The 27,105-nt window shown below is 37.9% G+C and overlaps 1 protein-coding gene and 1 pseudogene across 1 annotated transcript in view; both read left to right on the top strand.

Annotated features, from left to right (window-relative positions):
• Positions 1 to 27,105, top strand: part of PTBP2 (polypyrimidine tract binding protein 2) — an 843,808-nt gene that overhangs the window by 426,392 nt on the left and 390,311 nt on the right. The window lies entirely within an intron of this gene.
• On the top strand, positions 160 to 26,964 carry LOC126950022 (secretory carrier-associated membrane protein 1-like; annotated as a pseudogene).

Raw genomic sequence — 27,105 nt, forward strand, 5'->3', positions numbered from 1 at the left:
CCTTCACTTCCATTCATGTTGCTACAAATAACAGGATTTTATTCTTTTTATGGCTGGATAATATTGTGTATATGCCACATTTTATTTATTCATTTATCCATTGATGGGCACTTAGATTTATTCTATATTTTGGGTATTGTAAATAGTGCTGTAGTAAACATGGGGGTGCAGACATCTCTTGGACATATTGATTTCCTTTCTTTTGAACCAGATCTCAACAATCCCTTCAGACCTCCACGAGGCAGTGTGAGGATGCCTAACGTACCCAATATACAACCAGCAATAATGAAACAACAGAGAAACATCCAGTTTATACACTGATTGCAAAAAAAAAAAAAAAAAAAATGTGTTGGCCCAAGCTGAACTTCTTAAACACCAAGAAGAAGTAGAAAGAAAAGATGCATAATTCGATCATCGGGAATGAGAAATGCAAAACCTCACTCAACATGGTAGAAAAAATAATTGGCCACTTCTTCTCAGCAATTTTCCTATAGAACCTTGTTTCTATCAGGATTTTTCTGTGACATTCCTATAGAATTCCAAAAGACAGTAAAGCTTATATACTACTTCTGGATGTTCCATGCTGTAACACTGTTTCTAAATATCTTCAGATGCTTGTCTTGGTTTTGTGTTGATTTCATAAGAGTGGTTGATTTTGGATTGAGTATCCCGTGGTTCTTGCTTTTTACTCCTTGTTCATTTGTCTGTTGGTACAGACCACTTTACGGAGCTTTCAGGAGTGATAGTTCATTCAGATTCTTTGTATTCTTCTTCGTCTATATTTGTTAGTTTGCTGTACATGCATTCCAGGCTGTAGGATTTCATAACTGGGGCAATTGTGGTTGAATTTCAACCCTTACTGGTCTCAACCAAACTATTCCTGTTGGAATCAGGATGATAATCATAGCAGCACTTTTCGCAGCATCAGCAGCCATCTCACTAGTTATGTTTTTAAAAGATGATGGCCTCCAGCTGCATCTATGTTGCTACAAAGGACATAATTTCATTTTGGCGGCTGTGTAATATTCCATGGTGTATACATACCACATTTTCTTTACCCAGTCTACCACTGATGGACATTTAGGTTGATTCCATGACTTTGCTATTGTGAATAGTGCTGCAAGAAACATACAAGTACAGGTGTCTTTTTCAAAAAAGAGGTACTAATTAACATTCCCACTAATGGTGTACAAGGGTTCCCCTTTCTCTACATTCTCACCAGCATCTGTTATTCTCTGTCTTTTTTGTAAAAGCCATTCTAACTGGAGTGAGATGATATCTCATTGTGGTTTTGATTTGCAGTTCTCTGATAACTAGTGGTGGTGACCATTTCTTCATATATCTGTTAGCCATTTGTATGTCTTCTTTGAGAAATGTCTGTTCAGATCTTTTGCCCATTTTTTAATCAATTATTTAGTTTTTTACTACTGAGTTGTTTGAGTTCCTTATATATTCTGGTTATTAATTCTTTGTCAGATGGATAGTTTGCAAATATTTTCTCTCATTCTGTAGGTTGTCTATGCAATTTTTGATTGTTTTCTTTGTTGTGCAGAAGCTTTTGAGCTTTATGTAATCCCATTTATCTAGTTTTGATTTTATTTCCTGTGCTTTTGAGGCTTACTCAAAATATCTTTGCCCAGATCAATGTACTGGAGGATTTCTCCAGTGTTTTGTTCTAGTAGCTTTATAGTATTTTTTGTCTAGTAGTATCTTTATTTTTAAATAAAAATATATTCTATGCCCATGGATTGGAAGAATCGATATTGCTAAAATGACCGTACTACCCAAAGCAATTTACAGATTCAGTGTAATCCCTGTGAAAATACCAATGACATTCCTCACAGAAATAGGAAAAAAGTACTAAAATTAATATGAAACCCTAAAAGACCCCAAATAGCCAAAGAAATTTTGAACAAAAAGAACAAAACTGGAGGCATCATGCTACCTGACAACAAATCAGCTGGTACTGCATAAAAACAATGGAACAGAAGAGAGAGCCCAGATACCAATCCACACACTTACAGCCAACCCATTTTGGATGAAAATACCAAGAAAATACAATAAGGAGAGAGCAGTCTCTTCTATAAATGATGCTGAGAAAACTGGATAACCATATGTAGAAGAATAAAACTAGACTCTATGTCTCACCATATATAAAAATCAAATCAAAATGTATCAATATTTACATCTTAACTCAGTCTTGATTTTCTTTAATTGTCCTCTACACACAATGATTCATGTCAAAGGACAACAGTGGCAATTCTTTATGAAAACCCTAAGCAGCTAATGCCCTTGATAGAAGTGAAGAGACCTAATATATAAAGAATAAGAGAAAGATGTAATTATGACTAAACCGGGGTTCAAGTTCAAGGAAAGGATAACTTCGTATCTTGAATAGGAGAGGGACAAGAAAGGGACATGAGAGCGATGTGTTGTCGGAACGCAGGGGAGTTTTTAATGGAAAGGTAGAAGATGAAAATGCCAAAAAGAGTGGTTCATTGATAGAGCAAAGTCTCAGAACACATAGAAGCCGTTGGAATAAAGAACAAAAACACGAAATTAACCTGAACAGAAAGAAGCCATCATCCTTCGATACAAGAGGAGAGTGAAATGAGAGCGAATGTGGGTGGTGTGTGGTTGGAGGAGAGATTTCTATGGGTTGAATTGTGTTCTCCCAAAATATATGTTCAAGTCCTAACCCCACTCCCTCAGAATGTGACCTTATTCAGAAATAAGGCTGTTTCAGATGTAATTAGTAAAGATGATATCATACTGGACTATGGTGCGCCCCTAATCCAATACAACTGCAATCTTTATAAAAGAGAGAAATTTGGACACACACACACACACACACACACACAAGGAAGACAATGTGAAGACGCATGAGGGATGATGGCCATGACAACTGAGGCAGAGATTGGAGTGCTGCATTTGCAACCTAAAGAATGACCATGTGTTGCCAAGAGCTTCCAGAAGCTAGGAAGAGGCAAGACAGAATTATCCTCTACAAGGTTTAGAAGGAGCATGGCCCTGCTCATACCTTGATTTCAAACTTCTAACCCCTAGAACTGTGACAGCATAAATTTCCATTTTCATAGCCCCCAAGGTTGTGGTACTTGGTTATGGCAGCCTTAGGAAACGAATACAAAGGTGTTGCAGAGATCACACTTGTGGCCTTTATCTTACTGATGACAAAGAGACTAGCACCAAGATTAAAAGGGAGCATTGACTATAGTGAAGTTCCAAACTAATACCTGAGGAGAATAAAAGTGGAAGCCAAGCATAAAGATATACAAATAAGTAATAAGGACTTGGCTGAAATCAGTGACTATGAATTTATTGCAACACTAATCTGATAAAAATTCCAGACACAGATATGAATTTAGTACATGATAAAGATATTTCAAATCAGTGCATATATGATGGATTGGTTATTCAATACAATACAATTAACAATTTGAGGGTAGAAAAAAAATCTACAGGTGGAACTAACTGTCCTCTCGATTTAAAAATAATGTTAAAGAGTTGTTTATAATAATAGTTTTAAAAAGGAAACAACCTAAATATCTAATAAGGGAAAATATTATATGAATAGCATCGGGTTGTTAACAAATTTTACACCATAATAATATATTCTTATTTTAAAACTGGAAAATGTCAATACACACTATTGTCAACTACTATAGTTTTATAAAATATATGTATATACATACACACATGTACATAATGTGTCTATACCTCTCTAAAGAAAATAAAAGGTTATTGACTATTATCTCTATATGATAGAATTACAGGTATTCTTTCTATATGATTTTCTTTCAAATTATATACGTAATATTTGGCTTTACTTATTTACGGCTTTATTTAGAAAAGTACTGTAACAATGGCGGTTCTAGAATTTGAGGATCCTATGTAAGTTGTCAAAATAGCCCAGTGTTTCAACTCTCTTTTTTCAGGAATCAAAAACAATTCCTGAGATGGAGATCAGAAGAGCCATGTTTAAAAGAATAGATGAAAACCAGAGGAAACTACAGCAGGGAGATACTTACCTGGGACCATGTGTATATACTAGACATCTGGTGCATCGGTTAGGAACATTGCAAAGATAAATGAAATTTGGGGAGTAAATTGCCCATGAAAATGTTTAAGCCATATGAGGAATTTAAGATTTTGTGGTACAATTTGGTTTTGGTTTTAAATTTAGAGACTGTCAGTGACCTGTTTTATGCCATGTGAGTTTGGTGTTTACCTGCTGTGGTCTGAGTGAATGACCTTAAACTGTAGGTCATTTGGGATTTTGACCTTGTTCCTTTCATGTCTGCTTATGCTAGTATTATGCAGAGGTAAGTAGCTGTTACACAGACAAGGACTGCAGGCACCAGCCTATGTGCCGGGGACAGGAAGGTGGGGAGAGGGGGCAAATACAGAAGTTGACCACAATAGCCTCGTTTTATACAGGCCTTCTAGATGTTAGGGATTTAAACTTATTTTTTAGTTTTTCTGTGTTTTGCAGTCAGGCTTGCAGTCCAGGATTATCAACTGATGCCAAGTTCTGTGGGAGCTTTAGTGTATGCAAGCTCCTAGCTTTAAATGTGTGTGCCAGACATAGGAGACAATGTAGATAAGCTGCCTAACATTCTATTTATCTTGTTCATCATTCAAGGCCAAGGTGGTGCTGTGGAGGGAATAGGCTTGTGGATCCATGAAGCATATATCCATAATCTTGTAAGAATTACTCCCAACACACGGCTTCAGGTTAATTCTGGGTTTGTTATTTTGCATAGACTCTGGTCATGGCTATAGCTTTAGATTTCAGAGACCCAATCTGAATGCAGGGTCCAACAGTTTGTTTACATTCTCCTCTCTGAGTAGAACAATCCCACTCAAGTGATTGTTCCCCATCAAACTGGACTCATTCGCTTTTATTCCTGCCTGGTTCCCCCATAATATGCCTCATTATTGCTGCATCTTCCCTTAGAAGTCTATTCCATTTACTTATCCAGCATGAAGTTCACCCAAAACCATCGTATTGATACTTCCCTTGTAATTCTTCCAGTATTTTCTACTGATCTTCCTACTCTTCTCTATAATCTGTCCAGAATCTTTGTAACTACTCAAAATAGCAGTCTCAGTCCTTAAGATAGTGGGTTCCCAATTGTCTATATTATGAATTTTTCACATTCAGCTTTAAGAGCCACCTCTCAACAGTTTTTTTTGGATTCTGCTTCTCAGCAGGGTCTATAGACAGTTCAGTCTGCTCTCTCATATCTTCCCCTCTCTTTCTACCTAAGATTTCTTTGGACCTCTGCCACAGTTTCTGATCTAATAACGACAAAGCATCTTCCCCTTTTCTAATTCCTTTTTAAAGTATAGTTAGATTTGGGTATATATTATTTTCCCAGTTGTCTTTCCTGGCCGTAATATCTGCTTTTCCCCTTTAACTCTGTCCAGTCTTCTGATTTCTGCAATCTCAACTTTTGTTACTAGGGAATTAGTTTCTTCCTCTAAATAAGTGTTTTTCAAGGAGGGTATAACTGATAACAGTGCAGGATAACTCCTTTTTGGTGAAGCTGTCCTATATATTGCAAATGGTTTAGCATCCCTGGCCCCTGCTCACTAAATACCAGGAGCACTTTCTCAAATTCCACTATGGAAATCAAGAGTCCACAGCTATGTCTACATTACGATTTTTTGTTGTTATTGTGGGGGTTGGGGGCCGTTGACATAGTCTTGTTCTGTTGCCCAGGCTGGAGTGCAGTGGCACGATCTCAGCTTGCTGCAACCTCAGCCTCCAGAATTCAAGCAATTCTCCTGCCTCCGCCTCCTGAGTAGCTGGGATTACAGGTGCCCGCCACCACACCCAGCTAATTTTTGTATTTTCAGTAGAGACAGGGTTTCACCATGTTGGCCAGGCTGGTGATGAATTTTTAGTTAGTGGGTTCAAATGTGCCTGACCAATGTGACCTGGCCTGCTAATTCTGCCTGCTCCCAGCTCTAGAGAGTCCCAGGAGAGGTTGGGAACACTGGAAAAGTGTTACTAACTCCACGCTTGCTCTGGAAAGGAAGAAGTAGGAGATCTAGAAAACCTGCTTCTACAGCAATGCCAAAACCAAAGCCCACTTGGAATAATTTGAGAAGAAAACAGGAAGTAAGGGTGATCAATGGAGATCAGTTTTCTTTTAGAAGGAGCGGAGTTGAACAGAAACTGAAGTGGGTTGCAGGGTAAACAAGGGTTTTTTATACAATGCAGATCACAGAATATGTTTGTATGTATGACACCAGGAGCTGCCTCAAAACATTGTGGCTTCTATTTTCTCTTCGTAACAGGATTTTGAGAAAAGTTAACAAGAAAAATAATTTGCCCAAAAGAAATATATGTATGTTTGTGTGTATACATACACCTACTCACATATATATGCAAGTGCAATGGTGTGAAAGACTCTACATCTATATGTCACTTTCATATCCCTAGATTCAATGAAAATAGAACTTCTGCTGAAAACAAAATATTCTGAAAAAAAAAAAAAGCAGGTCAGTTTAAGTACAATTAAGCTCAAAAAAGTTTGAGTATTGTCTCAGTTGTGGAACGCAATCCAGAGAAAGCACAAATTTGTAGAATATTCTCAGAAATGATGAGTATTTGAGATGTTTTATTTTGGTGCTTTCATTTTCTATAATGAAATGAGGTAACAAATCTCTATTTGCGTCCTAGTATTCCAAAATAGCTAGCAAGAATAGAAAAATCTGACAGTTGCTAAGAAAAAAGAAAAAAAAAACAAACATGAAAATAGCCAAATCTGTCCAATCTTGTATTTATCCATTCAGGCTATAAATGGTGTTATTGTTGAAAAGAAGTTACATTTTCTTCAGAGAAAAACTTTTTTGTGGAGAAAATGGCATTCATTGCTCACTAAATAAATGTATGCAACATTAATTTGATTCCCTTCTATTAATAACCAGTAAAAATATAATAGTGGATTATCATTCATTCTTTCATTCCACAAATACTTTTAGGTCCTAGCATGGGCTAGATCCAGGGTGCAACACTGATGAAAACAGTCTCCAGCAAAAATGAGATGTATTTCTGCCCTCAAAGTACCAATAATCTTCATCAATTAAAATTATTATGAAGAACACGAATAGGCAATTCACACAAGAATAACAAATTGTCTAGAAATGTATATAAAATACTCATCCTCTCTAGTAATCAATAAATGCAACTTTAAAATTACAATAAGATACGTTTTTCATCAACCAACTTACAACAGACTTTCTAATAATAATATTTAGGGTTGGTGCATAAAAATAGGCCCTCTTATTAATTGTTAATTGGAACATTAATTAGCAACATTTTTCTAAGATATAATCTGGCAACAGGGATTAAAAGAATTAAAAGGTGTCATACTGTATAGCATGAACCCACTTCCAGGAAATTCAGCTGAAAACCTAGATTACTGAAGTCTTTATAAATAGAGGAATGAGAATGTTCACCACACCACTAGATATGTACCATGAAATGGAAGATTTATAAAAAAATATGGCACATTCTTATAGTACCATCTTACTAGTAAAAATTAGGTGGTAAAATAATACTGAATAAATTAAGAACTCTATGGTATAGTTAAAAAAAGGGAAACAATTAAAATTGCGTATAGCATAATGTCATTATAAGTAATAAATGTGTATATATTGTAAAAACGTATATGTATGCATGTAGAAGAAAATACAGTTGTCCCCCCTTATCCACTAGGAATGTGTTCCAAGACCCCCAGTGAATGTCCAAAATCTTAAATAGTAGCAAATCCTGTAGACACTATTTTTTTCTATACATACCTACTCATTATAAAATTTAATTTATAAATTAGGCACAATAAAATATACTGTAGTAAAATTTATGTGAAGGTTCTCCCTCTCCCTCTCTCTCTCTCAATATCTTATTGCACTGTACTCACCTATTTTCAAGCCACAGTTGACCAGAGGTAACTGAAACCTTAGAAAGCAAAATTGTAGGTAATGGAGGACTACTGTAAACTGTAAACAAAAAGGTGAAATGAGTTACAAGAGAGAAGAATTGTACAGGTCATTTAAATGTTCTTCTTTTTGTTTCCTTATATATTCTATATTTTTCATACTGAACATGTAACACATCTTCAGTTAAAAAATAAACTTAATTAAGCAACTTCAATCTCGCTATGGTTTGGACACAAACTTTGTGTGGTTTTTCAGATTTTATTGACTGCGTTCTATCTCTGTCTTAGTTGACTACTTGCCTTCATTGAATTGCTCTCTGGTCTTAAAGCTGGATGAAATACTATACATTACACTATGGGATTGGGCTTCCTGAGAAGCTCCTGAGAAGCTACTGAGGAGCCAGATGAAAAATAAGTATGATTCATGTCACAACATTAAAAAAAAAAAAAAACTTGAAAAGACTATGTTAAGTGAAAGAAGTCAGTAACAAAAAGTCATCTATTGTATGATGTTTTTTTACACAAAATGGCCAGAATGAAAAAATGTATAGGAACAGAAAAGTTGATGGTTGTCACAGCTCGGGGGAAAAAGAGAATGGGAGTGACAAGTAATGGACTTGGTGTTTCTTTTAAGGGTGATGAAAGCATTCCAAATTAGGAGATTTATACTTCCAAAATGGCAGTATAGACACAGCTGGATTCACTCTCTAACACAGAAAACCAGAATATATATATATATACACACAACACTGAGATTATCACCAGACAGCAACCTGTTCAGAGATAGGCAATCTAAAATTATGTAAATTGAGACAAACACAAGTCAAAATGTAGGGGAGATGGAGTTAAAGTATATGGTGGTTTCATTTTGTTTGGTTTTTCTCTTTTTTTGTTTGCTTTTACTCTTTTTTGTAATCTAAGTTTTTATCTCTTTAAATAATTTATTATAAGATGTTTTATGTAACCCTATGGTAACTACAATGCAAAAACCTGTAATGGATACACTAAAAAATAAAAAGCAACAAATTAAGACATACTACAACTAAGAAAATTACATAGCCACAAGGGATGACAGTAAGAAAGGAAGAAAAGAAGAAAGGAGTTATAAAGCAACCAGAAAACCAGAAAAACAAATGGCAGTACTAAAAATGGCAGTACTAAGTCCTTACTTATCAATAATGACACTGAATGTAAATGAACTAAATTCTCCAATTAAAAGACATAGATGAACTTTTTTTTCACATTTTTGTTGGTTGCTTATATGTCTTCTTTTGGAAGTCTCTATTTATGCGTTTGCCCACTTCTTAGTGGGGTTATTTCTTTTTTGCTTGTTAGTTTAAGTTCCTTATATATTTTGGATATTAGGTTCCTCTCAGATGGATAGTTTGTGAATATTTTCTCCCATTCTGTAGGTTGTCTATTTATTCTGTTGATGGTTCCTTTGCTGTGCATAAGCTCTTTAGTTTAATTAGGTCCCACTTGTTAATTTTTGGCTTTGTTGCAATTTCTTTTTGGTACTTGGTCATAAATTCTTTGCCAAGGCCAATTTTGGGAAGGGTATTTCCTGGGTTTTCCTTTAAAATTTTTATAGTTTGAGATCTTACATTTAAATCTTTAATTCATCTTGCATTAATTTTTGTATGTGGTGAAAGGTAAGGGTCTAGTTTCATTCTTCTGCACGTGGCTTTCCAGTTATCCCAGCACCATTTATAGAATAGGGAGTCCTTTCTCTGTGGCTTATGTTTTCCAGCCTTGTTGAACATCAGATGATTGTAGGTGTGTAGCTTTATTTCTGAGCTTTCTAATGGGTTCCATTGGTCTATGTGTTTGTTTGTGGACAAGTACCATGCTGTTAATCATCAGAGAAATGCAAATCAAAACCACAATGAGATACCGTCTAACACCAGTCTGAATGGCTACTATTAAAAAGTGAAAAAGCAACAGATGTTGGCAAGGCTGTAGAGAAAAGGGAAGGCTTATACACTGTTGGTGGGAATGTAAATTAGTTCAGCCTCTGCAGAAAGCAGTTTGGAGATTTCTCAAATAACTTACAACAAAACTTGAGGCCATTATATTAAGTGAAATAAGCCAAGCACAGAAAAAATAATTATTGCATGTTTAATCAAATATTGCATGTAATCACTCATGTGGGAACTGAAAAGGTGGATCTTATGAAGATGGAGAGTAGATTCTCATGAAGATAGAGAGATAGGTGGCTACCAGAAGCCAGGAAGGGTGGGAGAGGAGAGAATAAAGAGAGATTGATTAATTGGTTACAAATACACAGTTAGATTGAAGAAAAAAGACTTGGTGTTCAATAGATCAGTAAAGTGACTGTAGTCAACACTAATCTATCATACATTTCAAAATAGCTAGAAGAGAATAATTTAAATGTTTCTAGCACAAAGAAAAGCTAAATATTTAATGTGATGGATATCCCAATTACCCTAATTTGATTATATGAATGTATCAAATTATCGCTTGTACCACAAAAATATGTACAGCTATTAAATGGCAATAGGAAATTAATTAATTAATTTTAAAAAGGAAAAGCTACAACTTGCATATTATAATTTAAATAGTAAAACAAGATAATCATTAAACTAAAAAAAAAATTACATGGTGATGATGGTTGCAGAACTCTGTAAATAAAAACCATTGAATTCTACATTTTAAAATGGTAAATCTTGTGGTATGTAATTATACTTCATTAAAGCTCTTATTTAAAAAAAAGATTTGTTGTGAAGATCAAAGATGACAATCTATGTAAAATGTTGGACACAGTGCCTAGTACATAGTCAGCACTCAATAAATATTAGCTATTACTATTCTAGAGTAACTGAATTTAGGAAGCTTTGTGTGACTCTAAAGTTACTGGGAAAAAAATTGATGAGTCAACTGGCATTTGTAGAGAAGAAAATGATCACAAATCATGGTGTGTGGGGTCCTGTGTTCTACTGTGGCCATGGCAGCTTTGAAATCCCATCCCCCTAAGGCCAGCTGAATGGGGTATGTCTTGGTGACTGAGGGCAGGACAAGGGTCATTGTTCAGACCTGGAACATTTCTGGCCTGTTTTGCCGAGGTATGGTTAGGAACTTTCCAATGCCCTAAAACTGAAGGAGACACATGCAGGCCTCACCAGAGACAATCTTGATGACAAGAAACAGTAAATGAGGGGAGAATTTCCCACTGAATATCAGATGTTTTAAACAGGGTTATGAACACAGTTTCTGGTACCAAGAGAGGAAAATGGGATTTAAGGAGAGAAGAACTACTTTAAAGCTGAGCTTTCTACACAATCTGGATCTATGTAATGCAATAAAAAGGCTTAATGTTTTTGCAGTATGTTCTGAAGGAGCCGCTTTACCATGGCAAGATGTTCTATTACATGCACAAGACCCTGAAGGTGCACACACTGGATTATTTACTGTTGGATGTGTTCTCTTTCTGAATTTTCTCTTTTAAAAGAAGGAAGGACTGCATGAAGAAAGATCTGTAAATGACTAAGAAAATCATTTAAAACATTTTTTTGGTCATAATTTGTGGGGTTTCTTTCCCTGACTTCTGAAGCTCCAAATTCACCCTTAACAAATGCGCTGTTGGATTCTGACATTAACAAAACCAAATCAATTTAAACCACTTGCCAGCAAAATAAAAACTAAATATTTGCTTAGCATTCCTAGCATTTCTTTCATTGTGAAAACAAAGAAAATATGGACAAATTAATTATTAATGGTACTCTATACAATAATTTAGTGCTAGTATTTATATTGGAAATGGGGTTTTCCCAAATTAAGTCTGTGTTTGACTGAATCAAAGATAAGCAAGATAATACAGTATGTTATAAAAAGTACCCTATAAATGTCAAAAGACCATAATAGTAAAAATATATTAGAATGATACTAACAATAATACATAGTGCTAGCTTTCCAAAGATTCCTAACTGTCAATCCCCAAAACTCTGATTTTTGGAATTGATTTTAGGATAGGGTGGGGCAAAGCTGAGGGGAATTAGTGTTAAGGAGAAACTAGCAAGGATTTTTTTCTAAGAAAATCAAATAAGAATTAGATTTTGAGATTAAGTAGCCATTGTCCAGATGAAGAGGAAGATGGGGGGAAATTTTGCGTTTACAAGTGCATATGTGGTGGGGTGCAGTGGCTCACACCTTTAATACAAGTGTTTTGTGAGGCCGAGGTGGGAGAATCACTTGAGGCCAGGAGTTTAAGACCAGCCTGATCAACATAGCAAGATCCTGTCTCTACAAAAAAAATAATAGCCAGGCATGGTGGGGTGCACCTGTAATCTCAGCTACGTGAGAGGCTGGGGTGGGAGGACTGCTTGAGACTGGGAGATCAACGCTGCAGTGAGCCATGATCATGTCACTGTACTCCAGTCTGGATGACATAGCAAGTCCCCAAGTCAAAAAAAAAAAAAGTGCACATTGTTTATATGTACAGAGTAGCAAGAGAATATGCACAAAAAGGAATGCAAGTAGCCTCATTAGGAAAGTGTAGAAGAGAATAAATAGCTATGTTTAATTGTTCACTTTTTATTTTTGTGGATACATAGGTATATATATTTATGGGGTACATGAGGTATTTGGATACAGGCATGCAATGTTTAATAATCACATGCAATTGTCTCTTGGCCTCTTTTGCCACATTCTCTTAGACCTCTGTAAAAGTTATTATTAAAATGAAAAAAAATGACATAATTTGATTGACGTCCTGGAAATATCACTTTGGTAGCAATATGAAGGAAGAACAGAAAGAACTAGAGTCAAGAAAAATTGAAGGCAAGGCAATCACTCATGGAGCTCTCATGGTAATACAGTTAGAAGCAAGGGATAGAATTAAATCAGTGACTATAGAGATAGGAGAGGGCAGCTATGTCAAATGACACAATACAGTATGTGTCAGAAGTCAGACATGGAACTCTTTAGAACCATAAGTGGAAGCTTCACATGAGGAACAATACTGATAAAGAAGAGATGTGGCCACATCACCACATCCAACAACATGCTCCCACCTACAAAGCACAAAAGAGTGAAATATTTAAGACCAAACTAACAAACACTGTCTTTCCCTTCTTGCCCACACTTCCTTCTAAGTGAATCTACCTTTACCCTCATCGCCTTCTGAAATGAAGATTCTGTGTGGTCTTGCTTGTGTCACAGCTGGGATAAGAGCTGTATACATTATTCAAGGTGGACCTATAGGCTACTTTTCTTTAGACTTTGTTCTAAGAAGTACAGAGGTTGGGGAGGTAGAGACTGTCATCCTTGGTCATATAGATTTAGAGCTGGAAGTCCTTTTTATCCATGAATATTTTGAGAGAAGCAGAAATAATAGGTTTAGGGAAAGAAGCATGAGAACCAGTAACTTGATGTTACAAGAAGAGACAAAGGTCCATGGAGACTAAGAGAAGCCAAAGTTGTTTCTGATTTTCCAGTTCCTAGTTTAGGCTCAGCTCTGTTCCTGGTAATTGAGTCCCTTGAATTTAGGCTCATCATTACTTGAGGTGGTGTGAATTGATATCTGTTTCTTTTTGTTTGTTTGTTTGATTGTTTTACTTTGCTTAATTTTTTACTTTTTATTTCTGTGGGTACATAGGTGTATATATTAATACGGTACATGAGATATTTTTTGACACAGGCATGCAATGCATAATAATCACCTCATGGTAAATGGAATATCCATCCCCTTAATGTCTGTTTCTTGAAACCAAACCATTACTAATTCCAGCACAACCTGATAGATTGCAAAGCAGATGGCCTCTTCTAAGAAAAATTTAAAACTTGGTGTTTCTAGAGCCTTGCCAAGAAGCACTCACCATGGTCCCCCTGAGAAGCTATGTTCCAGCCAAATTTATAAATATCCAATACTTTGGCACGTAGTATGTAATGAAAGAGAGATGGGCCAGCCTGCCCCTGAGTTAAGAGTGGGTATTGCTAATCTTTCTAAGGCAGTCTAGTACAGTGGCCAAGAATGCATGTTCTGGATATTAGTCCTTCAGTGGATGTATAGTTTGCAAATATTTTCTCCCATTTTGTAGGTTGTCTGTTTACTGTATCGATAGTTTATTTTGCTGCTCAGAAATTCTTTAGTTTAATTAGGTCATATTTGTCCATTTGGGGTTTTTTTTTTGTTATTGTTCCTGGTGGTTTTTTGTTTGTTTACAATTGCTTTTGAGGTCTTAATCATAAATATTTTGCCTAGGCCAATGTCCAGAAGAGTTTTCCCTAGGTTTTCTTCTAGAATGTTTATAATTTCAGTTCTTACATTTAAGTCTTTAATCCATCATGAGTTAATTTTTCTATATGATGAGCAATAGGGGTCTAGTTTCATTCTTCTGCATATGGCTATCCAGTTTTTCCAGCACTATTTATAGAATAGGGTGTTTTTTCTCCATTATGTATTTTTGTGGACTTATTGTCAATGATCAGTTGGTTGTACGTATGTGGCTTTTATTTCTGGGTTCTGTATTATGTTCCATTGATCTATGTGCCTATTTTTATACCGGTACCATACTGCTTTGGTTACTTACAATAACCTTACTGTAGAATTTGAAGTCAGGTAATGTGATGCCTCTACCTTTGTTCTTTTTGCTCAGGATTTCTTTGGCTATTTGGGCTTTTTTTTTGGTTCCATATGAGTTTTAAGATTGTTTTTTCTAATTCTTTATAAAATGGTGTTGGTTATTTAATAGAAATTGCATTAGATCTGTATATTGCTTTGGGCAATATGATCATTTTAACAATACTGACTCTTCTAATCCATGAGCATGGGATGTTTTCCTATTTGTGTCATCTACAACTTCTTTCATCAGTGTTTTGTAGTTCTTCTTGTAGAGATCTTTCACCCCCTTGGTTAAATGTCTTTCTAGGTATTTTTATACGAGGAACACAAACAACTCAACAAGAGAAAAACAAGTGACCCTATTAAAAAGTGAGCAAAGAACATGAACAGACATTTCTCAAAGCAAGACACACAAGCAGCCAACAAACATGTGGAAAAAATGCTCAACATCACTAATCATCAGAGAAATGCAAATTAAAACCAAATGAGGTATCATCTCACACCAGTCAGTATGACTATTAGTAAAAAGTTAAAAAACAGATGTTAGCAAGGATACAAAGAAAGGAGAATGCTTAGACACTGTTGGTGGGAATGTAAATTAGCACAATCTCTATGAAAAACAGTACGGAGGTTTTGCAAAGAGCTAAAAATAGAACTACCATTTGACCCAGCAATCCCATTACTGTGTATCTACCCAAAGGAAAAGATATTGTACTCCTCTTGTGTGTTTATGGCAGCACTATACACAATAGCAAAGTCATGGAATCAACTTGTATCCATCAATGAATGATGGGTTAAAGAAAATGTGGTACATATACACCATGGAATAGTACTCAGACATAAAAAAGAATAAAATAATATATTTTGCAGCAACATGAATGGAGCTGGAGGCCATTATCCCAAGTGAAATAATTCAGAAACAAAAAAATCAAATACCACGTGTTCTCACGTGTAAGTAGGAGCTAAACAATGGGTACACATGGACATACAGAGGGAAATAATGGACACTGGGGACTTCAAAAGCAGGGAGGGTGAGATGAAGGTAAGGGTAAAAAATTTACCTATTCAGTCCAATAATCACTATTCAGGTGATGAAAACACTAGAAATCCAAACCATTATGCAATATATCCATGTAACAAACCTTCATATGTATCCTCTGAATCTATAAAAGTAAAATAACATAATGCAGGCTCTGATGACAAACTACCTCAATTGGCATCCTAGTTCTCCCTCTTGACTGCATGACCTTGGTCAAGTCATGTAACTCCTCTGTGCCTGAAGTTATTCATCTGAAAATGGGAATAACAATAGTATCTACCCCAAAAATTGTGTGAGGATGAAATGAGATCATGTATGTAAAGCAGGTAGATAGTTCTTTGTACATGTAAGTACTCAAGAAATGCTAATCATTATAATTTTTTATTATTACATTTACTCTCCATTTCTTATCACCCACCAAATCCTTTTAATTTTGTCTCCTAAATATCTGTCACATCTATGCAATTGTTTCCACCAAGATTGCTACTATACTAGCCTAGGTTACTGGTAGTGCTCACCACAGTGGTTTACACTCACCAGTTATTCCTGGTTTCAGTGTTACCCACCTCAAATTAATCTATATACAAAACTAGAGTAATCCTCCTACAATTCAAATGAGTGAATGTCTCCCCTTCTTGAAAGCCTCAATGACTCCTCATTGGCCTCAGAATAAAGTCCTATCCCTTCACAGTACGTAAGGCCCTTCATGATGTGAATGATGCTTAGCTATTCAGCCTCATCTCTTGCCATTTATTCTCTCTGATACAGTTTCTACCCTTGGAGAGTTCTTCTGCAAGACCTTGCTACTCTTCCCTCTTTCTTCTCTTGCCTACCTTCCGCTTACCATTGAGTTGTCACCTTAGATATCATTTCCTCTGAGAATGTCCTTTGATACCATAAGATTTGTCTTCATCCTCTACCACAGTGTAAGTAATTTAAGTTGAGTAAGGTATATCGTTCAACATTTTTGATGTTTAATATAGTGCTTGACACTATTTTTTTAAGTGAATGAATAGGTGGTTGGATGACCAAATGAATGTATGCAACTTTGTAGTGCATGAAACCAGTTGCAGTATGGGAAGTTATGTCTGGAGGGAGGTCACCAATGAAGCCAGGTTAATATATCTAAAACTGAGTTTTCAATCCAAGCAACAAGACAGAGTGAGGGCCAAGGAGGGGATCAAAGCAGGGAATCCAAAGAGCAGGCGTAAGAAAACACCAACGAAGGATCCATGAGGTGGAGTAGAGCAGCTCATGGTAACTTTTCATGGGATCCCTGAGCTGGCTTACACTGGCTTGTGTTCATTCAAAGGAACTCTAGTACAATAGACAATAAGTGAAGAGAAGAGATTGAAGGATATTTAAGAGAAAAAAGCATGATCAACTTCATTTTGGAGAAAAATTGCATTTTTTCAGTTTTATAGAAGGTGGTTTGCAGAAGCAAGATTGTTGGTAGGGATGCCAATTAAGAGATCATGTCAGTAACTAAGTGAGTAATAATGACAGTCTGAATGAAGACAGTAAGGATGAGAAAGGGGGGCAGATTAGGGCAACTATGACCAAACACATATTAGACATATTCAAAATATTATTAAGATTTAGTCTGCAGAGGGAGTTATAGAAACTAGTTTTAAAAGGCATAACAAATGTATGAAAGTATAGGGTAATTTGTGAATCCTGTGAATTTTAAGTTTGGATTTGAGACAGGAGAAACCATCACCTCTTCAAGCTCGTGAAACTACAATATCAATATTTCAGGGAAAAAAAAAGACTCTAGATGAATTTGCAAACAAAGTTTTCCTAGACCCAAAGCAGGACTACGACACTGGGATAGATGCATTTTGTTTGTGTCTGTTTGCCCTAAGCCTTCCTACCAATCCCTTCCAACTCTCAGTTCCTGATGGCTATGGGCTCTTGTTTGAAGTGCAACAGCTCTGTCACCCATGTGGAGTGTGACCAAGATCATGAAAGCTGCCAGCTTTCCATTCACTGAAGTTGGCATGCCTTTCATGCTTACTGACCACAGTGCTGCCATCGTGCCCTGGGTGAGGAGACACCTTCCCCTGGAAAGTGATCACTAAAAGAAAAATGTGTTTCAGTTGTCTCTAAAAGCAGGGAGCTAATTCATCTTGCTCTGATGCCACTTTCCTTTTCCAATTTTTAAACAAATGATTTTTGACAGAAACACTAGTTGAAGTCTCATAGTTAAAATTCTTTCCCAAATTATCTAACACCTGTTGGGAAGATTATCTCAGACGTTTATGTAGTGAGACTTCAACATAAAACACCAAAGGATGCCTCGCACTTTCTGCTCTCTACTTGTCCTCTGTCCTATTGACCTCTCCTTTAAAAAAGAAAACGAAAAAGGTCTTGAGGCTAGAACAGAGGGTAATCACAGTTTTTGAGCCAGGGAAAGAAGGGCGTTGAGAGGAGAAAGCATGCTAGGTGGCTGGAGCCCTCTGAGATGTCACAGGACCTCTGCGAGGTGAGAAGCCAAGCGGTGAGAGCTTGTGCTAACCTGCCTGACAGCCAAGGTCTTGTTCCTTTCAAAGTAATCTCCCCTGAGCACTCCAGGACAGGCTGGCTTAGGCAGACTCAATCCAATTTAATGGATGATTTGACAATGGAAAATTGAGGGAAGAAGGAAATGATACATGCCAGATATCAGTCCAGGCGAGGCTGAAAGGGTCTGATGCCTCCCATTCATTTACCAAGTGGGAAGTGCCTGGATGAGCAAGTGCTCAGTGTGGGGGCAAATTTTAGCAGAGTGTCTGGGGAGAAGAAATGTCCCTTTATCCTCTAGCCCTCTTGTATAGTATCCAGAATTTGAGGGGCACTGCTTGGAAAACCGACTGTCAGTCCATCTCTGCCCAATTTGACATTCTTCTTTTAGAATCTGCCTTTTCCCAGGTAGGTGTGGGAATATCCTTTTTTTTTTCCTTTTTTTTTTTTTTTTTCTTTTTTTTTTTAGGCAGAGTCTTGCTCTGTTGCCCAGGCTGGGGTGCAATGGCACGATCTCAGCTCACTGCAACCTCTACCTCCCAGGCTCAAGCGATTCTCGTGCCTCAGCCTCCTGAGTAGCTGGGATTACAGGCAAACACAACCACACCTAGCTAATTTTTGTATTTTTAGTAGAGATAGGGTTTCGCCAAATTGGCCAGGCTGGTTTCGAACTCCTGACTTCGGGTGGGGAATATCAGTATTTGTGGCCTCAGCTCTTATCTCTTCTCAGTACCAGATGTCTCTCTTGCATACTCTCCTCCTCCTCCTCCATTTCTGCTTATGCTTAGCACCATCCAGCTCTAATTTGCAGTTGATAATTCCCAACTTCCATTAGTAACGAATGACCCTAATTTGGCAGCCTTGAAACCTCTGTTCTCATGTATTCTTATAGGCATCCCTTCTGGGCATATCACAACCCAGTGGACTCAAGCCGACTCCCTCCTTAAAGCATGTCCCTTACCGTCCACACTGGTTGGCATTCCAGTCTCTCAACCTATATTAGCATAAATAGAGATGGAAATGGATTAACTAGTTGTAGCTTTAACTGCTCTATCACTTCTATATGATTGCTCACTGCCATGCTACAGAGGTAGAACAGATGTTGGTGCATCCTTTCAAGAACTAGATAGCCAGCCGGGCGCGGTGGCTCAAGCCTGTAATTCCAGTACTTTACGAGGCCGAGACGGGCGGATCACGAGGTCAGGAGATCGAGACCATCCTGGCTAACATAGTGAAACCCCGTCTCTACTAAAAAATACAAAAAACTAGCCAGGCGAGGTGGCGGGCGCCTGTAGTCCCAGCTATTCGGGAGGCTGAGGCAGGAGAATGGCGTAAACCAGGGAGGCGGAGCTTACAGTGAGCTGAGATCCGGCCACTGCACTCCAGCCTGGGCGACAGAGCAAGACTCCGTCTCAAAAAAAAAAAAAAAAAAAAAAAAAAAAAAAGAACCAGATAGCCTAGCGAAGGTCTGCATAGTATCCTGGGAAGCCTCAGGATTCATTTTAGAGGTCCTAATGACTCTTTCTTATGGTGCTTTAACATACTCATCTCGAACCTATCACTATATACCTCTGCTTTCACAACAGCATGAGAGGCCCTCTTGATATGCTTTGTTGTGTTTCAGTGGCATCAACAGGAGGAGGATCTGATTTCCCTTCAGGAAGGCAATCATTCATCTTTTGCTGTCCTAAGGCAGTGTTTGGCCAACTGCCTTCCCTATCAACAGTTGGATAGCTGATTAGAAATAGACCATTCCACAGCCTAGCTAGGAACCTACTCAAAAGGACAATTTCCCCATTCCCATTTATAGAATAGGTAATAACAATATCTAACATTGATGAGCACTTAATGTGTGCTAGAACAGCTAGATGGTTTGTACAAATTCTCTCATTTAATCCTCACAATTAAATAAATAAGTAGATATTTATTCCCAATTTATACATAAAGAAACTAACCAGTTAAATAATTTCCTCAAGATAAGGGAATTATAATAGGTCTCAAATATAAGTTGTATCCACTTTTACAGCCTCAGTTATACTTCTCTGAAAGTATCCTTTCTGTTCCAGAAGACACATGTTTTCCACATAGGCCTTTGCTTGTCCCTTTTCGGCCCAACTGTCATCCCCGATTTTGCACTCCTGGTTTCCCACTCCAGTAAATTTTTCTCTATTCAATGCCAAAATTATCTCTGGGACTTTTTGTTACATATTTCCCAAGGAGATTTTGTCATGTTGTAAAGATCAGACTTTTCAATAAAGTTTCCAGTTTCCCAAAAGCAATGAGTCAGACCCAAAAATCATGTAAAGTGTCACTTCTACTTAGTGATCACTATTAGACAGTTTTCTATTTTGGTACCATATTTCACTCAGTTCCTGTTACTTGTAACCCCAAAGAAAGAAACTTCTTTGAATTTTTGTTGAATTTTGTTGAATAGAGGATAGGAAGCTATTTCTGTTCACAAATAAAGAATGATATTTAATATCAGATTTAGCATGGTACAATTCAGCAACTATTATTTCTCTGTGTCTATAATATGCAAGACATGGTACTTGATGCTGGGCAGAATCCATAGAGGAAGAAAACACACCAGCTGAGTACCTGTGGGAAAAATTAGACATCAAACATATTAATAGAAATCATCTTTTCTAGGTTGCTTCATGATAAGGTATCAATTTACATACAAAAAAACTATGGCAAAATGTGCATGTTACACACTCACCAGAACACTGGTTCATTCTTTAAATTCTTTTATTTTTAATTATTATGGGTATAATAATGTGTATAACCACAGAAAGGTATAAGTATAAAGAGAAGTTAGGAAAAGTAATCCAAACTCAACATTGTAGTACAAATTTGCCTTTTCAAGTAAATAACATCAAATTTCTAATGTAAACTCCTTCGTCACATCAGGCAAACACAAAAGCCTGTTAACAAATTATAGAGTTCTACTTAATCATATTATCTCACTTTAATTATATGTGATTTCTTACTAGTGATTGATTCTAAGTATTTTTTAAGTCACATTATTAATGGTCGCAGTAATTTGAGTTCTAAACATCTCTTTTGAAAGATACGTGAGGTATCAGCAGTCTCCACATTAGTCTCACCATTAAAACTTATATTTAATTAAATTTTGGGTTGCTTTAGAAAATATGAATACTTGAAAGTTACTAAATTGGCTTGAAGTTGCATTATGATTAACTGCAGGAATAATGATTATATGTCAGAGCTCAAATCTAGTAATGATATAACCTTTCTGTAACATTAATAACCATATTCATAAATTCATTATATTTATATATGTAGAAAGTAACAAGACTTTTCTATAAAGAGAGTTACGACACGATCCCCAAGATTTAGCATTAAGTGGCTAAACAATGTACATAACAGTGTATAGTGTACCATCATTATTTAAATAAAAGAATATAGATACATATACTATGCATGATGTATATAAATACATAAATATATATACATCTTATATATTATGTACATATTATTTATACCATGGCATTCAGTGAGAATTCTCTAATCACATTCTGAGTTGTTGTTTTTTATTTCTGAGAACTTCACTAGAAGCCCAGGTTCTCCTGCTTCAATTAGCACCTGTCCTGTTTTTTTATGGTTTTAGGTGATTTTTCAAGCCTTTGTTTAGAGGCTTTCATCAGGAGACATCTGCTAAGCCTTAGTTATAGGGAATGAAATACTTTGCCATACTGAGAAGTGTCCCTTCCAACAACTCAGGCGCTAGAATCAATGCAAGAAAGCTCTCTCACGTCGCTCTTCAAAACCTGAAGAAATCCTTCAGGGTGATAACACAGGCATCAGTAGGTGCTGAGGGGTGTTTGGCTGTTTACCCTCAAAGTTGTGATCTCCACTCGACTTACTGATTATTATGGGTCCTAGAGAAGTTGAGAGGGGTGTGGCTAGAGTCGCCTCAGGTGTCTGAAGAGCAAAGATAGGCTATCACCTGCTTTTGCTGAAAATTTAAAGATTATGTTATCTTCTGTGGCTAGACTCATATTTCACTCTCACAATTACCTAGTGATGGGAGAGGCATGGGAAATGAGGCTCGCATAAAGCCTTGGAGGGAGGCCACCAAATGTGTGGGAAGAGGCAGTTGAAAGCACAAAGACCTTGGAGAGGGCATGAAGTTAGGATAAAACTTGTTCATGCCACTCACTCATGTTGTGGCTCTATTTGTACCTAGAGTTGAAATAGCTCCAGAATTTCTTATTCGGAAGGGCTTCATGGCAGCCATCTGCAGAAAGTGGATGGAGAGATAGATTTGTGCTAAAACTGCAATGGATAACAAGCCTAATGTTTTCACCTGTTTTTATATTTATGTTTGTATTTATGTTAAATGACTTGATATATTATGCTAGCAAGCACACAATTGTTATTAAGATTGGGTATTTATTTGGGGGTATAAGGCACCTGAGAGATTGTAGGAAGGATAAAAACCATTACCCAGTCACACTGGCATATCCACTAGGCAGTATGGCTTCCATAAGCATACAAGTAGGAATAGATCAGAGTAGAGCTGGCAGCAAGAGCTGTCACTTCTGAGGCAGCTGCCAGGTCACTGCACCTGTCAGGTGCAGGTAACTTGTTCTTCAAATGGAAATTTTCATCCTCAAGTGTAGAGCCATAATGTCCCTTGATGTCATATCTAGAACAATACAGTTGAACCCTCAAAAGAGAGCAGAAAAAAACAGAGGGAGTGACCACATTTTCTGAAGTTGCTTCAACTAGATGAAATGTATCTGTCATTACAGCTCTCACAGTGTCCACATACAACAAAAAATTATTTTCTATATAATTCTCAGCTTTAATTAGCTTTAATGCAGCATACTAATTTATATATCAAATTTGTGTATCAGCTGTTCTTACCTCTCCTATTTAGCAGATTATAATTCACTACATCAGAGATCAGCAGCTACCTTCCATCAGTTGATTGGCTGATGTTCAAAAATAGCTGACATCGGCCCTAAAATGAAAAGGGCTCAAGCCTGTCAATCCCTTAGCACTTTGGAGGCCCCAGAAAGGCGGATCACAAGGTCAGGATTTGAGATCGAGTACCATCCTGGCTGGTAACATGGTGAAACCCCAGTCTCTACTAAAAATACAAAAAACTAGCCGGGCGAGGTGGCGGGCGCCTGTTGAGGCCATCCCTACTCGGGAGGCTGAGGGACAGGAGAATGGCGTAAACCCCTGGGAAGCGGAGCTTGCAGTGAGCTGAGATCCAGCCACTGCACTCCAGCCTGGGCGACAGAGCTGACTCCGTCTCAAACCTGTCAAAAAAAAAAAAAAAAATAGCAGTAGCTGACATCATAATCCCTAAAATGAAAAGGAAGCCTGTCAGTGTCTTAGGCTGGATTCCCCAAAAGCAGATCTAGCGACAAGGATTTGAGCACAAGTAGTTCATTTGGGTGGTAATCTTAGGAAGCCCCAGTAGAGAAATAGGGAAATAAAACGTAGAAGGGAAGGGAGACCATGACATGTCCATTATAGCTGGCTGGCAGTTGAGGCTCATCCCCACTAGGCACTGCAAGGGACAATGAAGAGCATGCCTCAGAGTTATCCCCTGCTGAGGGACAAGGAGTCTGGGTTTTTAATCCCCTAACCCTCATCTGTCATGGGCTACAGGCTGCCCTCAGCGGCACTTCAGACCTGTCAAGACAAAACACCAAGGAGGAGAATAGCAGTATCTGCAGTAGACACCATTGACCTGTAATGGAACAGTGGGAGTTGAAAGAATATCGGCAGGCCACAACAGCATCTTCCATAGTAAGGGTCTCAGAATGGTCCAGCTGTTGTCAGCCCAATAATCCCAGAAGTGCAGCCTAGAGGAGAGTGGGTTAAGCAGCATTTAAAATTTCCGGGCCTCAATTGCAGCTTCCCCTTAATCTGGCCAGATAAGGAGCTGTTTCCATAAAAAAAAATAAAAATTCATGTTAAAGATTAAAAAAAAAAAAAAAAAAAAAAAAAATAAGATGTTAATTGGCTTCAGCTATGTGTGTCCAATCTCATTTTCTCACTGACAGTTTCGGTGGGGGCGGGGCATACATTATACCTGGGTACCTGAGAATGGGCTCTAGGGAGAAGCAGGCCAATGGGAAATCCTCATCCAAAAATGGAGTTTAGAGTTCACAAGTCCAAGCCAGAAGGGTGAACATGTCTTAAAGCCCAACTATACACAAAATCAAAAGTGAAGGAGGTCAGTTAAGAAGTAAGGGCCAGGCGCAGTGGCTCACGCCTGTAATCCCAGCACTGTGGGAGGCCGAGGCAGGCGGATCACGAGGTCAGGAGATTGAGAACATCCCGGCTAACACGGTGAAACTCCGTCTCTACTAAAAATACAAAAAAATTAGCTGGGCATGGTGGCGGGTGCCTGTAGTCGCAGCTACTCGGGAGGCTGAGGCAGGAGAATGGCGTGAAACCGGGAGGCAGAGCTTGCAGTGAGCCGAGATCACGCCACTGCACTCCAGCCTGGGTGACAGAGCAAGACTCCATCTCAAAAAAAGAAAAGAAAAAAAAAAGAAGTAAGGTCATGGCCGGGTGCCAGATTACACCTGTAATCCCAGCACTTTGGGAGGCCAGGGCAGGTGGGTCACGAGGTCAGGAGTTCAAGACCAGCCTGACCAACATGGTGAAACCCTGTCTCTACAAAAATTAGCTGGGCATGGTGGTGGGCGCCTGTAATCCCAGCTACTGGGGAGGCTGAGGCAGGAGAGTCTCTTGAACTCGAGAGGTGAGATTGCAGTGAGCCGAGATTGTGCCATTGCACTCCAGCCTGGGTGACAAGAGGAAGATTCCCTAAAAAAAAAAAAAAAAAAAAAAAAGTAAGGTCACCAAAGCCAATAGGTCTAAAGGCAGACCTAAAACTAGCTGCCTCAATCAAAGTAAAGTTAGATGCTACAACAAATAAACCCCCAGTTCTCGGTGGTGTAATGTGAGAAATATTTCTCCTTCATGTAAAATCCAATACTCTTCCCACATATGACTCATGTTCCTTCTGTCTGTGGCTGCATCATTTACAAGTGGCTTGGATCTGCTGGATCCTCTAATTCTGGCTGACAGATCGGAAAAATAGAGGGTGAAAGACTAAGTGTGAAAGTATTACATGACAGGTCTGGAAATGGCATGCATTTCTTTGGCCTGGAAACCACTGGCAACAACTTAGTCACACTTCCCTCACGTAAATGCAGGGGGACTGGGAAATATAGCTCCTGATTTAGAAGGAACTTCCTAGGAAACTCTCTATACTGCGGAAGGGGGGCATGCTCTGGTAGAGACTTAGCCATCTCTACCACACAAGCCAAATCTAAACAGCTCAATGAGACAGGCATTACTGGAAGTGGAGCTCAGCAAGCTTGGACAAAATAAACCATGTGCCAATTCTTAAGCCAGCCAGAGACCAGATGCCTCTGGTATAGACATCCCTGCCAGTTAGGGCAAGATCCAGTTGATTAAGATACCGGAGTGGAATGAGCAATATAAGAAAACTGATCAATCAGAGAAAAAAATCCCAGGATGAAACCTAGGATTTTTCCCTCTCTATTCCTCTCATCCAAAGATGGGCTGCCTGGCACAAAATTCAATCCGAATTTGAATTCTACTTAATATCACCAATAGAATTTTTCACTGGCCTTGTTCTGCATTCGGTGATAAAAGCAGCACACAATTATTTTCGATTGGACCAATGAGATTGTGCTGAGAAGTCTCTGAAGACTGTCTGCTGAGTGCCAGTTGTTAATGAATCCCATTTGTCTTTCTTGATTAAGTCTGCTATTACCCCCGTTTAGTCCTGTCACCAGCCCTTTAGCAAGAATTTTCATATCACTGTTTCGATGAGAAATTAGCCTATAAGAGCAGCACTCATCAATCAGGAGACAGTTTATTTAATACAGTTTACAGTTTATGAGTTCAAAAACTGTAGCCTCATACATTAGAAATGGATCACTGTCCTAGACAGACAATCAGGGGGTTCAGTTCACTTGACAGGCATGGAGAAATGACTTTGAATGTGAGATATGCACTTAGAGAAGGGCTGCAGTATCACGCGCCGGCAGCAGAGTATCAGGAGGCTTTCACTTCTGATTAGGAAATCCCCTTTGGTTTAAGCAAGTGCTTCATTTTAATACTTTACCATGCCTCCCTACAACACTGTGACTGGAAAATTCAAAATGAAATTTTAGAATAGAATCACTTCTTTGTGATACCAAATCTTTTTTCTGGATTGCTATATCATTAAAACAGTTCGTGAAGAATATTTATCTCCTAGAAATCATAAAGAGCAAGATGTCCATGAAAATCTTCCTTTTGCAAAGAGTAGTGAGTGGCATTTCCATTGAGTCACCAAATGTAAAAAATTGCAGGAAAAAGGCCCTGGAGCTTTGGCGTTAACTGTACAGCTACGTGACCGTACAAAATGGATGATTTTGGCCCCCAGTAGAATTTTAGGAAGCCCAAATTGGCAGAATTTGTTGGTTATTTGATTGTATCAAAGATTGTGGCTATTTTAAGTATTCTATTTCACATTATAAAGTATTGAACAAGCTAGACTTATGGAACTGCTTTCCATAATATTATTTCATCTGGGGCTATCATTTTAAATTAATTTTACCTATGACGCACATTATTTTCCAAATCAATACTTTACCAACACAGTGTCATTCGTATATATGGTTAAGCTTGGAGAGGCAATAATTAGCAGACATTGACTAGTCACCCTCAACTCTGTCCCCCACTTGCCCTTAAATCGTAAATATTTTTTCTCAACTTTTTAATTTCAGATGTACATGTTTGCTACATGGATAAATTGCGTGTCCCCGACGTTTGTAATACAAATGATCCTGTCATCCAGGTAGTCAGCACCTATCAGTAGTCACCTGATAGGTGGTTTTTCGATCCTTCTTCCTCTCTCTGCCTTCCCCTCTAGTAGGCTCCAGCATTGTTTCCATCTTTATGTCCATGTGTATTCACTGTTGATTTCCTACTGATAAGTGAGA

The sequence above is a fragment of the Macaca thibetana genome, chromosome 1 (assembly GCF_024542745.1).
Source record: "Macaca thibetana thibetana isolate TM-01 chromosome 1, ASM2454274v1, whole genome shotgun sequence".
Taxonomy (NCBI): domain Eukaryota; kingdom Metazoa; phylum Chordata; class Mammalia; order Primates; family Cercopithecidae; genus Macaca; species Macaca thibetana.